The sequence below is a fragment of the Epinephelus lanceolatus genome, chromosome 12 (genome assembly GCF_041903045.1).
Source record: "Epinephelus lanceolatus isolate andai-2023 chromosome 12, ASM4190304v1, whole genome shotgun sequence".
Lineage (NCBI taxonomy): Eukaryota > Metazoa > Chordata > Actinopteri > Perciformes > Serranidae > Epinephelus > Epinephelus lanceolatus.
The window spans coordinates 11,312,278-11,329,867 of NC_135745.1; the positions used below are offsets into that span (position 1 = coordinate 11,312,278).

Below are 17,590 nucleotides of genomic sequence, written 5' to 3' on the forward strand. Positions count from 1 at the left end.
ATTCTCTTTGTATCAGTGAAATTCTTCTTTAAAGTTTATATCTCATGCTGTCACGAGCATGAGCCTCTTGTCCATGAGTATATTTGCGCTTCCTTCTGTGCAGTGATACGGTTGACAGGTGTAGTTACTTCCTATTTGGAGCTGCTCGCAACAAGGTCTGTGGATTATCTTGAGTAACTGCGTCATGATTTCTGGAAAGAGACATTGTTGTTGAGTTTTTAAAATGAATGTTTTTGGCACTTTCAGCACCACAAGCTGAGTGCCATCTAGTTCCATCATACTGGAGAGAAGGCAGACATCTCTACAGCCGATTTCTCCAACACTCTGCAACTCACACCAAAACAATCCAGAACTACAGATAAGAGGAAAAATATGTATTTTTGATTTAGGGGATGAACTGCCCCTGTAAGCCTGCAATGGTTCAGGGTTTAGGCCTTAGGGTGAAGACTTGAGATTTGGCCTTTGATCTGTTCTTTTTTTTTTTTTACACATTAGTCCTCCCACCACCATGACTTATGATTTAAAGTAATGGTATGAGCAGCAAATTTCCTGGGCAGATCTCCACACTAAAATCAAACTAAATTTGACTTTTTCGAAAGAAACTTGGGCTTAACTTGAGTTATGTGGGAAGTATTTGATCTGCTGCCCTACTGTAAAGGAGAGTAAGTCTACCACTTTGCATTTGAGTGCTGTCTTGTAGAAGAATGCGTTACGTCCACGGATAGGTTAGTTACAGTAATGACTCACAAGCTTTTTTGAAAGACAGTTTTAAGCAGTGTTAGACAACTTACTTGGTAAATGAATTAATTCATCACATACTACTTACTGGAAAATTAATTACATTACATTATTTAAAGGCAAAATAAATTTGTAGCACTGGGGCTGGGCTAAAATAAGCTATCTGAAGGCTTACCAGTGAAGTGTAGGCAATGCCACTGGTGGTTAGCTGGTGGCTAAGAAGATACAACATGTCAGTGAAAGACTTAACATGCAGGAGGCACATTTCTCCTCTTATGGTAGAGGCTAACTGTCTCCTGACACTTCCTTCCCTTGTACAAGCTAAGACAGCCCACAGCAGCCTGTCCTCTGACCGCACAGAGAAGAAATTGCTATCAAACTCCCTGAGGGACAGCGAGAGTGTCAAACCCCCAAACTGTCAAACTAATGGAATGCTACCGGGATTTGTAACTGTATTTGAGTTACTGGATTCAAAACTGCAATTCCATAGACTATTCTTAAAAAAGTAATCACATCACTGTTACATATAAGTAATGTGTTACATCCCAAAACTGGTTCTGAGGTAATACTTTGCTGCTGATTTCATTCAGCTAACCATTTATATGATGTTCTTCCTCCTATACTTAGACATAATATTTGTGCACCTGGCGCATGCAAACATTGAAATCTTTCTAAAAGGGTTTGACAGAAATATGAGGAAATGCTCAGTATCATTATCCAGCACTCGATTCCTGGCTCAAAATCAACTTTTCATCAGAAACAACTGGAGAAAAGATTAATTCTAGCTCACCACTCCAATACTTCAAGCAGTGGCAGCAAGTCTATAACTAACACACACACACACACAACCAGCAGCCATTTAGGCTTTCTCGTTCTGTCAATGTCTGACTCTCTTGCCCTCTCCTTCGTCATTTCTTCACAGCAGGGTATAAATGTAAATACACAGAAAACACACACACACCGACACACACATTCAGCCCGGAGCAGCCTCCTGTCTTTCTGTATAATAATGTCTCCGGTGGAGTGAGCTGCTGTACTTTTTCCACTGGAGTCCTCCTCCATCCCAGCCTTCCACCACGAACTGGGAGTTGCCTCCACCAATCTAACATCCCACTCTGAAATTCAGTCCACTCCGGCAGTAATACAGCCCCCCTGCTGACAGTAGAAAGAGAATGCGCCTCCATTCTTTCAATTCTTGTTGAAGGGAGAAAATTGAGGAAAAATCTGAATTTGTGTCTATGTGTGTGCAAGTACAATTTCTAGACAGTTTGAACACAGTGATTATGTATGAGTTTCCTGAGTTGCAGTCAAGTGTGTGTGTGTGTGTGTGTGTGTGCGTGTCTTCTCTCAAATAGGTGCTTACATATATGCACCTCCACCTTCCTGCATTACCACGTGCACAGGAGTAAACAGCAGTGTTGGTCTGAGAACAATCAGACCGTGACAGACTCTGCAGCACCATCCCACAGACCTCCACAGAGGAAAAACACTGCACCGCTAGACATAGCCATTTCCTCCAAATGACCGCCCTCCTCTCCTCCCTTTCCTCCCATCACCACCAGGGAGAGAATGGCTCCATGTCTCAGCATAGCACTGCTCAGGCTGGGGTCAGCGTGTCCTGCTCTAACCTCAGTCTGGGGACGCTGGGGACGCAGCACTGCATCATGGGACACTGAGGAACACGGCGCTGCATCGGAGGGGACACTGGGGAAACGTCACGTGATGGGAAAAAGTGTGAAGGATGTTCAAGCTAATTCCAACACTTTCCCTGGGAGATGCATGCTGTGAAACCCTTGGCGAATTCCCCGTCTTAAAAAAAGTCAGCATCAGCAATCATGTGTCTTCACCTCCTCTGATGCACGATCACCATCAAAGGGCACTGAGGGAAAGTATAGTACATCATCCTTCACATCTATGCTGAGTTTAAAGGGAGCATCACGTATGGATGAAAAATTGCTCGCCTTGAGTAGGTAATTGGAGATGATATAGTCGAGATTCAGTTCCACACAAAGTCACCGCAGAGTCACAGGCTTTTCACTTCCCGCTTCAAAAGACTGACACTAGAGGAAAAGCACTCTGCTGAAGGTTTTATACAGCTCATTCCATTTTCCCCATGTCTGGAAAGCAAGAAGAGGGGCACGCAACGTTAGATCCAGGAAGCTCCTTGTTTCATTTCCCGTTTGAAACAATCGGAAAGGGAATTCTGCCATTACATTATCTCTGTGCGCAAGGGCCCTAGGGAATGTTCGTGTCTTGAGCAAGAAGCATTTATTTCCTTGTTCTACACGAGGATCCCTGGGAGGCCATGTTGTCTGATTCATTTCACTGAATTGTCAGCTAATGAATGGTACGCGTCCGTCGACTGCCACACACTCTGTCGGAAGAGAAAAGCCCCCATGGGTGCACATCTTGGGGATTCTCCCATTCTCATTAGGAGGGAATCAAAAGGAAATAGAAGCTCACAGATCGTTTACCATGTTCCCCGTGTTTGTTTCCCATAGGGGGGTTGCATATGAAGCCATTACTTCTAACCAGAGAAGGGTGATCAGCATGTTTAGGAGCATCTCTGACATCACGTCATTGATGGAGTTTGATTGAGTCTTAAAAGAAAGACAGCCAGCGGAGTCTCTGGAATATAATTAGTAAGTAATCTGTCTCCCTGGCAAAACTTTACAAGGCACTCCAGGCAGGAGAGGCAACAAGGTTATGTAAGATTTGTGGGGGAAGATGGTTCATGAAAATCTTCATTCAAAACCTGAATTCAAATTCCATTCCCAAGTGCATTCTTAGCTCTCTAGTTGCTTTCTTGAATACACCTTTTTTATATGTCCTTGATGTTTTTTTTCAGAGTCTGCAGGTGCATCTTCCCTTCTCTCTCAGTATCCCAAAATCTACCCTGAATCCCTTCCTTACTGTCCGCCATAATGCACAGTAATGTCCACTAATGGGTTTCGGTCTCCCTCGCTTGTCACAACCACAACACCTGTCTTCTATTCTTCAGGCAGTTTTGTCACCATTGTAAGTCATCCACTCCGTGTCTGTCTCCATCACCACCCCTACCCTTCCTCTCTATGTTCCTCCCACTCTCCACTCATTTTCTAGTCTTTCTTTTAATCTGTCCTGATGTTCTGCCCCACCCCTACCTCTGTCCACCTTTCATCTACACCCCCTCTCTCCATCTTACTACCCCTCCTCTCCTCCCTTGATGTCTCCTATAACCTCCCCTCTCCCTCTCCTCTCTCTTCTCCCTATCGCTCTTTGGTCCCCATCTGGGCAAATGCAAGAGCTATCTGGTGTAAACAATCGCTAACTGAATGCTGACACACAGATTGCAGCGCTCTCTCTCTTAACCACATTAGAAGAGGAGAGAGTGTGTGTGTCCAATCACTCGTCTCTCTCGTCCTGTTTTCTTCCAAAAAAAAAAAAAGAACCTTGCGATTCCGCGGCTGGTCCACAGAAAATTGCAGTAAAGTGCTCATGCAATCAAAGATGCACATAGTGGAAGATACTCAGACATAAACTTATGCAAAAATACACACACATATCAGTCCAGACACACATAAACAAATATAATCATGCCGTTCACACATACATTGAACTGATTGTACCCATTTACCCTCGCGGGACAGTGATGTATAATACATGATGTTTAATACATGAACTTTCCACATACATAAACATGCCTCACACTGATCACAGCCATTACAGGCGCTTAAGGCCCATATGTGTGTGTACGTGGAAGTCATTCACATTAGTTATTATGTACAAGCTCAACAAGAGGCTATAAGAGCACACAGATTTTCCACTTGAGAATTGACCCAGCTGCAAAGATGACTGTATCAAAAGCTCGCCGTGCTCTCCACATCATGAGGAAATTATATATAGATGTGGCAGACCCACTTTTCTTGCTCTTACAAAAATATAGTACACAGCAGGCTGCAATAATCGATATAACCTGGGACGGTAGGTCGTAAATCTAAGCAAATGTATTTCCCAGAAGGGCAATGGATGCTTTGGGTTTAACACAAACACAAACAGTGTTACTATTTGTGCACGGCGTAAAAAAGAGAGCATTCTGCACAAGCGCATCACCGACACCCCTGGATATGAAGCCAAATACTTATTATCACCGACTTATAGGGTCGCGTAATAAATGGACGCAATTAAGCCGGGTTTTTGGAGCGACTCGGAGCCGATGAACCTCATTAGATACGCGCTGAACCGCGGAGAAATTGCGCATACGGACGGCGAGCAGGTAAAATATTTTGCCCCGGGGTGTCGGAGCTCGGTATGTGACAGTCTGGCTGTCGCTGCCCCCAGCCGTCCTTCGATAACGGATGCTTGCAGACAGACAGGAGTGCGCACTCGCACCGCCGTCTGTTAGGAATCGGCTCGCACGCGTAAAAATATTGCGCTGGACCAATTTGCACAAAAAAAGTGTCAGTCCCTTCTCCTCACCTTGTGCTCGGTAGAAAACATATACTACAAATCTGGCAGAATCGATAAAAGGATCAATAGGGGAATCGATCAGTGTGTACAGCAGTTATTATGGCGCTGAAATCCCCCCACATAAAAGCACATATGAGTGCGCCAGCGGACAGGTCCTCAATCTCTTTGACCAAGGGCTCCCAGTTGGGACTACATGTTCACTGTCGTCCCTATGAAACTGGCCCCGCTGTACTATGTCTCATAACTACAGTTCACAGGTGATTTCACGTGAAGCTTTAAGGGAAATACTTTTATTATGACAAAAAACCTGCAAAAAACGCTTCGGGGTATCGCAAATACGCACGGAGTCGGTCCGCCGTGAGCAGACACCACATGCATGTATTTCACTGAAACAATTAAAGGAAACCACAAATTGATATTTAAGTATTTTTGGTGCCACGTACCGTTAGTCAATTTAAAATGTGAGCTCTGATGAAGTCAAGCAGCGGTGCCAAAGAGCAGGCAGGCAGAGAGAAACGCAATTCCCAAATACCAAGCGAGGGGAAACTAGGTCTGATCTTCAGTCAGCCTGACCGCCGTGAAAAAAAAATCATACACGCTCACAATGACAGGATTATCTGGTTTCTGGGTTGTGAATTTACCTCTGGACGTCGGATCACGGTGTGATTGTCTCAAGTTTCTTCGTCCGTCGCCCGTTCAGCCCGTCAGCCGGTCACAAAACTGAGTCCAAGAAGGACAAACGCTGTTATCGCGCCTCTCTCTCCCCCCCCCTCTCTCCCTCTCCTCCTCTCTCTCTCCCTCCCTCGCGCGCTCTTCTATAATAACGTGACTCTTCAAAATCTCTCGGCACGTTTTTGCTACCTCTAATTTCTTGCTTTTGTCTCTTTTTCCTTCTCTTGATCTCTTCATCACGGCTCCCTCTCGGAAGTGATTATTATTGGCATGATGTCCATCATCGGTCATAATCACCACCCAGTCCTAACCCACCACCACCACCATCATCATGTTCATCACCACAGTCATCATCATGATCTTCACCACCATCATCATCATGATCATCGCCACCATCATCACGACCATGGCATCCAAAAATCAATACAGCATACCAATTTACATAATAATCACGTGTTAAGCTACCCTGTGTGGAGCTAGGTATCTCTGTCATTTTCCTATAATATTCCTATAACTCACACTGTGACTGCAGTGTCTTTATTATAGTTCAGCACCACTTTATCATGAGGCACTCTGTATTAAGTGTTTATATGCTGTATTTTATGGCTTAATTAACTGCTAATAAATAATGTACTAATGCCTTATAGATCAGCTATAAGGCATTATTAGGATAGGAAAAACATTACACAGCTTTTTTTTAGGTTATTCAGAAATTGAAAGACTCATGAGTTAATCTATTAATAATAGCTACAAGTTTCAAGTTACAAATTTCTAATAAAATAAGGCTTTATAAGTTGCAACTAATGCTTTAATTAACAGTTAGTTATATGGGCTACTCATGCTTCATAGCTTCATGAGTTATTAGCATTAATAAGATGAGAAGAACACTAGCGTGTCTTGGGATGCAAAACCCTTTAAATTGGAGACACCACTGAGGGTTTTTTAAATCAGATATTAATGAATACATGTGGGCAGCACGGTGGTGTAGTGGTTAGCACTGTCGCCTCACAGCAAGAGGGTTTCTGGGTCGGATCCAGGAGAGAGCCCTTCTCTGCGGAGCTTACATGTTCACCCCGTGTCAGCATGGGTTTTCTCCTGGTACTCCGGCTTCCTCCCACAGTCCAAAGACATGTAGGTTGGGGATTAGGTTAATTGATAGCTCTAAATTGGCCGTAGGTGTGAATGTGAGTGTGAATGGTTGTCTGTCTCTATGTGTCAGCCCTGTGATAGTCTGGCGACCTGTCCAAGGTGTACCCTCTCGCCCAATGTCAGCGGGGATAGGCTCCAGCCCCCCTGCGACCCTCAAGAGAATAAGTGGTTACAGAAATGAATGAATATTGAATACATGTTTCCTATCTTCTCATTGACGAATAATTGATGTCGGAAGTAAGGGGTGTCCAGACTTTTTTTAAATGGGGCGCAGATTAGATACTGTTGAAATCCCTGGGAAGGCAGCTACTTCTCACATGGTTTAAAAAATTACATACAAATAAGACAAATGCAACTGTTTCATCTTTCAGATAAAATAAGTTCAACTTTCCACCACTCCTGAAAGGGGCTGCCCTCGCTCTTAACTTTACATGTCTTTGCTGTGGTCATGTCTGCTGCCTGGCAGGAAATGTCTGCCATTAGGTAACCACTGCCTTGCTTGCTTACCCTTTGTTTATGAAAACACATTAGTTCAGCCAGCATAGTTCTTACATGTCTGGTGCATGTATACAAACTGTACGGTAGTCCTTCCATTGTGAGGTGAACGGTAAAAATGAAAAGTAATCTTGCTTTATTAACTAATATTGTGTCAGTCATGTGGCATATTTTGAATGTCAAGCCGTGGGCCGTTTAAAATTGGGCCACAGTTGGCCCCATAGCTGGTTTTTGGGCATGCAAATGTTTCAATGAAAATAAAAGCCAACCTCAGATTCACCCTTGTTTGATATTTCACCTTGCTATATTTGCATTTTTTCAGCACTGTGTCGCTTGGATGCCTGCTGCTTACTGTCTGGCATGTGGTCACTCTTTATAAAGCCCTGACTTCACCTGAGCGCTGTGGGGGTACACGCCCATAAATGTCACGAACACAGAAAATAAGAGTAAAATAAGAAAAGCCAGGCAAAGGGCAGAGTCTCTGCAGATAAATACACTGCCACACACAGAGAGTCGGTCATAAGTGATGACTGAGGGATTTCTTCTGTATGGCTCTGTATATTGTTTTTTTAGGAATATCCTGCATTGTATATCTTGAAGGCATTACTTACAACCTATAAAGTTATTAACAAGTGGTGTTCTTTTCGTGTTCATATAGACCTCTCACCAACATAAGTATTTAATGTGTAATTTTCTGGTAGTCATTTATTAACTATTAATTATAGGTTTACTATGCAGGCATTGTCGGCTTCTGTTTGCAAACAGTATCGCCAGAACAAGTGAAAGTGAAAGCCAACCCCAGCTTTGTCCATTTGCCATTTTGCCTCACCATGTTTGTGTTTTTTTCAGCTCCTCGTCTACAATTTTCATAGCTTCCTCTTGGGTACGTACTGCTAACGGCCTGACACCTGATCACTACATTTTTTATAAAGTCCCAACCTAACCTGCGTGCTGCGTCCAGAAATGTCCCCAAAAGTAGCACCATAAGAAGAAAATACAGGCCGAAAGCAAAGTCTCTGGTGACAAATACACCGCCACACACTGACAATGGGTCATAAGTGATGATTGAGAGGATTACTTTTGTATGACTGTATACATTGGTTCCTTAAATCCTGCATAGTATACCTTTAAGTAATTGCTTTAAAATAATAAATCCATGATAAAGTCAGCTTCATTAAAATGCCTTTTTATTTAAATAATAAGTGCTCCTGTAGTGACTTCTTGTAGATGTCATTATGAGTCATTGTCAGACCTCGTCCTACACATTCTGTTATATCATATTACCACAATATTCAAAGGTAAGGATCTTGAGCATATTAGTGCATTAACAATAGAGCAATGTTTTTATGAGTGGGTTTCCACTTTCTTTGTATTATGTACACACAGGAGGATGCTCGAGCATGTGGTTTCACACTTTTCAGTTGACTGACAGTCAGTGGTGGTAATTAGTAATGTGCCAAGAAAGCCAGTGAAGAAGAAGACAGCAACATGGATACAAACACTACACGATTAAAAATTATTTAAATAATTGGCTTTGCAAATGTTTTATGAGGAAGGAGGTGGATTTAACACATTTGTTAGACCTTAAGGACTTATGTGTAAATTTTGGGGGGGATGCAGGAGACACATTCCTATCAATATTTAGAACGTGTGCATTTGTGGCCCACAATATAAGCATGAAATTAGCAGAGGACTTTTGTTTTGACAGAAGCAAAGACATTTGCACCTTATATAGATGCAGAAAAGGCACAAATTGGTGCATAAAAATTCACAAGAATGCTTTGACACTCAAATTTTCTGGCGGAGGACCTTCAAAGCCTCTGCGTTTCGTGTGTGTGTGTGTGTGTGTGTGTGTGTGTGTGTGTGTCCACCCCCCTAGTGTTGTAACAAAACCTACGCCCTTGCTCAAGGAAACTCACAAGGCATTTTGTTGTAAAACACTGAATGTAAACATAGCTTTTGTTTGTTGACAAGATAACTCCACGGGGCATCTTTCGCATCCTCTAACAAACATGACATTCTTTTACTGCACACTAATCTTAAAAAATGTGCCTTTTGAATCATTACAGGGTTTTTTTCCAACTGGGGCACCATCATCATCATTAACATCATCATTATCAACACTAAGCTATCACCTGATTACAGGCCAGTGATAACATTATTATATCCATGTTAATCAGACCACCTTCATCATCGTTGCGGTCCTATTTCAAAAAGCTATTACCTTAATCCTTATCACTTAAGAGCAAATTGTACTTCGCCATCTTTCAAACGCATACCCACACACGTGCACACACATACACACATTTCATTAGGCTGATATATCCTCCTCAGCCATTACACGTGCTGTAAGTCCCCTATCTGCAGTCTACAGTGTACTTGTAGATTGACTCCACCAGAAGTCCTTTGAAGAACAGAGAGAGGGAGGGAAGAGGAAGATGTATGTGTGACCATTGGAATAGTAAAAGAGAGGGACTGCTCCTTCTCTATTATAGAAACACAGTAGAACAGGGCCAGCCAGACGACAGAGCATGAAAGGACTGATTTATCCACCAGGGAGAGGCTGTGTGTGTGTGTGTGTGTGTGTGTGAGTGTGTGTGTGTGTGTGTGTGAGGAAGAGAAAGAGAGGGAGGAGGAGAGAAAGAAAGAGAGGAAGCAGTGTGTACCTACTTGCCTCTTTTGGTGTCTTTATTATTGAACGATAGGGTGGGTGTGTACATTATTGAATTGAATGTATACATCTGTGTGTGTGTGTGTGTGGGGGGTGGGGGGGTGGCTTTTGAGTGCTTCTTCTTCCTCTCCTACCAGGGCCAGAGAGCACGTCTGCCTGGATGCGCCGCACTTTGCTGCAGCCTAGGGAGTCAGTTTTGCCATACATGTGTTTGGCAGGCAAAGTCGGTTGGACAGGCAGCAGAACCAGGCTGGATGTTCTGTACACAGTACCAGAAAAAACACTTTTAGGCTTTTAGGCACTGTGTAAACAACTTGTGCCACAAGCTAGAGGGTTTATTGTGTCCTCACAGCATGACAAGTTCAAATTCAGCTTGTGTGTACTGTTTATGGTCTTGTAAACCATGTGTCATTCTATGATTTACAAGGATCAGTTCACCCAAATCATCCTGGTTTTGAGATACATGTCTGTGATTTTTTAATAAGATAGACATGAGTTGAATTAAATTGTGGTTTTCATAGCCATGAAAAATGGCATTTAAAACATGTGACATAGTAATCTCTTTCCACAAATCGTACTAAGGATCTACTAAGGATATCAGTGTCAGTTCATTGGTCCAACACCTTGTTCCAGACTGCAATATCCAAATAACTATTGGATGGATTGCCATAAAATTTGGTACAGACATTCATTCATGATCCCAGAGGATGAATCTCAATGACTTTAGTGGTCCCCTGACCCTTCTTCTCACACCACCATGAATGAATGACATTTATGATTCACTATGAAATATCTTGTTAACTATTGGGTGGATTGTGATGAAATGTGCTACAGATACTCAGGGTCCCCAGAGGATAGATCGTTGTGACTTTGGTGATCCCATGACTTTTCATCTAGTACCATCATCAGGGCAAAATTTTGACTTGCTTCATGACTCAACACCTGCTAAACTAATGACATTCAGCCCCAGGTCTATATTGTGCTCAGACGTATCAGCATATGCTAACATGCTAACAGGCTAAACTAAGTTAGTGTGTTGTATTGTCACCATGAGCATGTTACCATACTGATGATTGCATTTAGCTCTTAGCACAGCTGTGCCCAAGTACAGCCTCACAGAGCTGCTGGTACAGGGGTGTACTCCTATAGCTCTTTTAAATACATGTGTCAGCTTTGTTTGACTCAGCTTGACTCAGCTCATCAGCCCAGCGTGACAGGGATTTGCATCTCCATGAAGATTCAAATCATCCGAAGACAAAGCAGTTTCATACCCAGATAAACGGTAGTTTTCCCAAAAATCGATTCTTTTTCACTGCTCTAAAACAGTAGCCTGCACAGCAAGTTACTCTGTGCAACCACTGTCAACTATTGTTTTAGAGCAGCAAAGAAGAATTGATTTCCAGTATATAAGGTAAAATTAGCACAATGCCAGCACTTTGGTAATTTCTATGGCATGATTTCTCTGTATTTATTTATTCACACTTTAGTTCAACCTGAGCCATGCCATACAACGATGCTAGCAATCATTTCACATCCATAGAGAGTTAGAGTTTTTTTAACAGAACGGTATCAGATCGGTGCTTGGTACCGGCTGATACAGTACGTAAGTTCAGGTATCTGAATTGTTATCGGGAAGAAAAAAATTGTATCTGAACATCTCTAACATAGAGTCAAATATTCATGTTTAACCGTTAAATCTGATTCGACTGACACAATTCTGAGATGGGTACAGCCCTAATCTCTGTACAACAGGGCTATCCACCTGAAGGTGTGTCTTTATCCAACACACCGAAAGCACCCTCTTTATTGCTGTTTACTATTGTGCTGTGCAACAGTTGTCAGTAGCCAGCTACTAGGCTATTGCAGATTTTCAGGCTGTTGTTATGATGTTGCTTGCCATCTTCTGCGTATTGCTTGAAAAACAGATATAGGATGATGAAATGGATCTAGAAGAGAAAGAGGAATTGTACCTGAATGATGATGAAGCCCATCTGATGTCACCACGACCCGCTTGGAAGTGGTTGAGCGTGTTTTGACCCAACTCTGGAGAAGGTCCACGTTGAGCTTGACTTGGCACAACTCGGCACATTTAAACAGGAAATGGAAATGCAAATCATCGCAGCATGGTTTGACTTCACGTGGTAACACTGCCAATGGAAAAGCCTCATTAGTCCTGAAGCGATACCTCCTACCAAAATAGTCAACAACAACAACACGAAAACTTGCCACCGCCTCAACTACTGATACTGGATGTACGCTACACACTACATTATGCTTGGTAGTGTTTTGTTTGTTATGATGCTAGCAAAAGCCTTGGCCAGAGGTATTTTGTTTTCAGGTTTCAGTCTGTGTGTCCATTCTATCCTTGTGATTGTGATCTTAAGAATGCCTTAATGGGATTTCTTCATATTTGGCACAAATGTCCACTTGGACTCAGTGATGAACTGATTAGTTTTTGGTGGTCACAGGTCAAAGATTTTGGTTACTGTGACCTTGTCTGTCTCATTTTCTTGAACGCAAAATGTCCAGAACACCTTAAGGTAAATTCTTCAAATTTCAATCAAGGGTCAAGGTCACCATGACCTCGCATCCATCTCATTCACATGAATGCAATATCTCAATAATCGCTTGAGGGAATTTCTTCAAATTTGGCACAAATGCTCGCTTGGACTCGAACCATGACCTTAATGGATTTTGAGTGGTCAAAGGTCAAGGTCACTGTGACCTTGTCTGTCTTATTCTCATGGATGCGATATCTCCAGAATACCTGAAGGGACTTTCTTTAAATTTGACAGAAACGAATAGGAAGAATAAACTGATTAGAATTTGGTGGTTGAAGGTCAAAGGTCAAGGTCAGTGTGACCTCACAAAATATGTTTTTGGCCATAATTTAAATAATCATACGCTAGCTATGACAAAACTTCAAACAAATGTCTAATAGGATATAATGATGGAGTGATAACATTTTCTATCCGAAAGGACAACTTGAAATTGTGCTGATTGTATAGATCATCTGTGTTAATGGGGGGAAACATGTGTGAAGCATCCATGTCTTCACAGTAAACTTGGTGCGCAGAGGCACACAACTACAGGGCGGTAATTCTAGTTTTTTGTCTTTCATCTTAGACAGATCAGTTTGTTGAAAGATGTCTAGTTTTTAAGGTTAAGTTCCAGAACGTCTAGTGCCTGTATGTACATTTTTGCTTTGTCTGTACAACCAAGGAGGTTATCTTTGATGTTTATTAAAACTACACACTCAGAATCCATCCCTTCCTGTGTGCCAAAGTGATTTACCACAGGAAAGACCTACCAGAGGTTGTAAAAGCTTTGCATGAACTGGGAGTGGGATGAATCATTTTGTGGCATGTTAATCGGTGTTAGAGTAACAAAACTGATATTCATTTAAATGTCAGTATCAAAGATAATTATTTAGTGAGTTGTTTTAACTCAGAACACATCAGATGAAGCTGATGTAAGGTTGAAATCTCACTTGCTCTGTTTTCTGTCAGTCTGCCTGCAGTTTAATGCTAAGCACCTCTTTAACCCCATAGAGATCTAAAACAACCATGAAAATCAAACAAACCTTCACACATACATTCATGTTCAAGCACATAAATGCACACTTGATTCATCCAGTGCCCTCACTATCCCATGACTGCATCCTTGTATTTTATTTTTGTGCACAACATAGAGTGTGTATGTGTAGTGTACTGTATATGTGTGCAGGCTGACAGCATGTGTGTTTTGAAGGCCACTGTCATGTGCTAGGTAGTGGGGAGGAGGGGGGCGCTCCCTGCAGCAAATAAGGCGCTTTGATCCCAGTATATCTTCCAGTCATCTATCAGTATATAAGATCCACAGGGAACAGAGAGACAGACCGTGCTGGCACACACACAGGATAAACAGAAAGCCAGTGAAGATATGTAGAATGACAGGAAGGCAGCACAGCTATGGATGCATCAGATTGGCAAGCAGGTGGGCAAACAGACAGAAAGTGTGCTCACTGCAATAGGAACATGTAGCTTTGCTTCATAGATAGACGGACACAAGGACAGACAGGCAGAGTGACAGATAGCATGAGGATAACAGACGGCTGGACAGATGCATGATGGTATTCCAGATCTACGGCGAGACGCTGGCCAGGTATAGCGTTTAATAGCACAGCACTCAGACAGGCACGGACAGCTGCCGCACGCTATAGTCCGAGTCGAGCAGAGACGGACAGATGCCCTTCTCTCGGCTGGAGAAATGCTGCACCTCTGCGCACACACACACACACACACACACACACACACACTGCTCCGCTCGTCCTCCTCCCTTCTCCACCTGTCTGCTCCTTGCTGTCAGGGAGCCAGACAGGAGGTGATGTTTGTTCCCTCAGGCACTGTCATCTTCTCTTTTTCTCTCCTCCTCGCTCATGTCTCCTCTCCATCCCTTTCCTTTTCCCCTTCTTTCCTTTCCTTTCCTTTCAATTTTTGTGTGGCATTTGCCATTTAGAGTGCTGCTGCTCTCAGAAGAATACCATGGACAGGCGGCAGTGAGTGGATTGTATATTTGTGTGTCTGTTTGTGGCGAGAGTCCAGGTATGAATATGACAAGGGCTTTGTGCCAGAGAGGGTGCATGAGCCAGTGTCTGAATGCAAATGACCATATATGGATGCATTTTTTATTTAGCTTTTCTTTCTGCCTCCTTTTTTTCTGTCACTCATCCAACTGGCAAAGGTTCTTTTAGCAAATTATATCAGCCTTTAAACGGCTGTTGACAATCAGTGAAAGAGAGGAAGATATGGATTGAGAAAAGAGGAAGGGGGAGAGGGAGGTGGAGGTGAACAAGCAGCTCTGCTATACTAAATCTGAACAACGTCCCTCACACAGGCCCAACAGAAAATATCCATAGAATAGCATTGCAATGTGTCTGATATAGCAGGTTTTAGTCGTCCAGCTGGTCACATTTTGATATAGTACGATGGTTAGGTCCAGTTGGCAACACACATTTTTATGCATGAAGCCATGCACTCACATGAAAATATTTGTTGGCAGGCTGTTTTTATGAATAAAAATGAAAAACTGTATTAGTTAGAGCTGACATTATCTTTTATCAGCACCACGCTTGTCATTTAAACCAGTGATAGAGACAGCACCAGCATGAAGTGAGAGGCCTCTTACCTTTGTACATTTCCTAATACTTACCAAACAAAGCAAGAGAAGATAAAAGATTCAACAAAGCTTTTTTCAGCTTTAGAGATTAAATCTGCATTAACTGGTTTTTAGTGGCAGCACAAGCTGAAAACACAACTGTGACATCTCATCTCCTTATTAAGTTGTTGTGGCGCCTATTTACACATCAAGAAGCAATGTATCCTCGTACAACGGTTGATATGACCATACTACACTAAGTTGCCTGCAGTTTGTTGCTGGACAGGTTGCATACAGTGGGTTTAGCATTTCTTTTCTTTTTTTTCTTTTTTTTTTTACTGGAAACAGCTGCGTTTTGCATGCAGAAACAGCACTAATGAGGGCACTGACAGTGAAATGAAACAGTCAATCTACCCCTCCAGTCATGTTTTAAATACTAATGCTAAAAAACGTGGTTAACGTGGTTTTCCCACATAACATTTTTTTTAAAGCTCTAAAAAGGTGCTGGAAACACATCTACTCTTTTTTCCCTCAGTGTCACATTTTAGATCTGGCCTCTGCCCAGCCCCCACAGCTGTTTGTGGTGGGTTTTGCTTTCCGCTTTCTCCAGCACTGCTAGCACAAGGTTGATCAGTTAATGTTAGAAGAAACATCAGAGAGATTCAGCTAAATGTGTTTGAGTCTCAGTCAGACCCAGACTCATATGACATGTCTGTTGTGCACCAAAAGCGGCAACTACCAGATGTATCACAATGGTAAGTGTTAGCTTCTTTTATTATCTCCAGTAGGGATAAACCTAGAGGGGATCATGCGTTTGGTCGTGTGTGTGTGTGTGTGTCCATCTGTCCGCAGCAAATCTTAAATGCTAGTTAGTTAGTCAACATTTTGTGTGCACATTTGTGACTGTATGCTTAAGGATCTCTCATAGTTGTGGTGATTTATTGATTCATGATTTGTTGTAAAAACCTGACTGTTTTTTCCCGCCATTAACTGTTGAATCCTTTCTCCTCTTAACCAGCCTGTAGGAGCTGCAATTTTTTGAGAAATCATGTCAGCTAAAAACAATAAGCCTTATCTAGTCTGTTAAAGTCCACATTTTAGCCTTTGTCGTGGCTTATAAACTGACATCCATAGAAATGTTTGGTCTCATTTTTAACCAGAGCATCTGCAAATTAATTCCATCTGCTAAAGTTAGGCACAATACAAGATGACTTTGTCTTTGTCTTTGTTATCTTCGCCATCATCTTGACCGTAAGCCAGCAACAATAATTTTGCTACTGGAAACTGTCGCTGATAAGTCTGGAGGTTTCGCATTACTGGTGTTGTCTGCTGGTGTCCTCTCCTCCCCTGTCAATACGTGTTTCTCATATTAGACAGCAATTGGATTTCATATTAGCAATGTACCTAATCTAGCTTGCCCAGCGTATCTTTCAACCTCAGATTTTAGGGAAGTGCAGAGACATCATCTCCTTCAGTAGAAGAATATAAAAAAACACCTCTCTGGTGACAAACTTTGCAAAGTTAGGCTACAAGTCAGTATAGTCACATTCAGACATTTAAGAGGACAAAACACATTTTTGTAAGACCAAAACAGTGAGTGAGAGGATGCTAAAATGCTCCATAGAGCTATGGGGAACTGCAGAGTACGGTGAAAATTGCTAATTATGATTATTCTCAGAGTGACCCCTGTCACATTACATGTGGTTAATTTTTTAATTGCTGATTAGTGCACCATTAAAGCTATAGTGCGTAACTTCCACAGGTCTGTAAATGTCCGTTTCACCCAAGCCACTACTAGAGGAGATTACACAATGCTGATTAAGCCGATCGGCTCTTCTAACATCTCGTGGTATTTTTCAATATATATCATTTTTAGTTTGCGTGTCAACCAGCGACATTCCCGCGCTGGCGCACAGGAAATGCTTCCTCACAACAAGAAGGGAGGGGGAGGAAGAGCGGAGAGTGTCATAGCAAGAGGTAGAGCGCAGGTTGAAAGAGAAAGCAACATGGCGGAGAAGCGGCCGAGACACGGTTCAGAAGTGGATCCTACCACAAAGAAAAAGCCTGGACGTTCGGCTGAAGGTCTATTACCAAAGAAGGAAAGTGCCCGACGGAGAAGGCAAACAAGGATTTGTATTGCCGTCGCTTTTCCTCGGTGGAGAGCCCTGAAGGAAGAAATTGGGCTGAGGGCAGACACGGATGTTGCCTTGCTGCTGTTGGGTAAGTAAGTGACTTGGTTTATAATTATATTCTGAGTAGTATGTGTTGCTGTTACATGTA

At 42.5% G+C, this 17,590-nt stretch overlaps 1 protein-coding gene across 1 annotated transcript in view; it reads right to left on the reverse strand.

Moving 5' to 3' along the window:
* The window catches only part of cdh24b (cadherin 24, type 2b), a 175,701-nt gene extending 169,601 nt beyond the window's left edge, over nt 1-6,100 (reverse strand). Inside the window, exon 1 of the mRNA XM_033650928.2 lies at nt 5,829-6,100. The gene's annotated coding sequence lies outside the window, so the exon portion shown is untranslated. The remainder of the gene's footprint in view (nt 1-5,828) is intronic.
* Nucleotides 6,101-17,590: the final 11,490 nt, after the last annotated feature.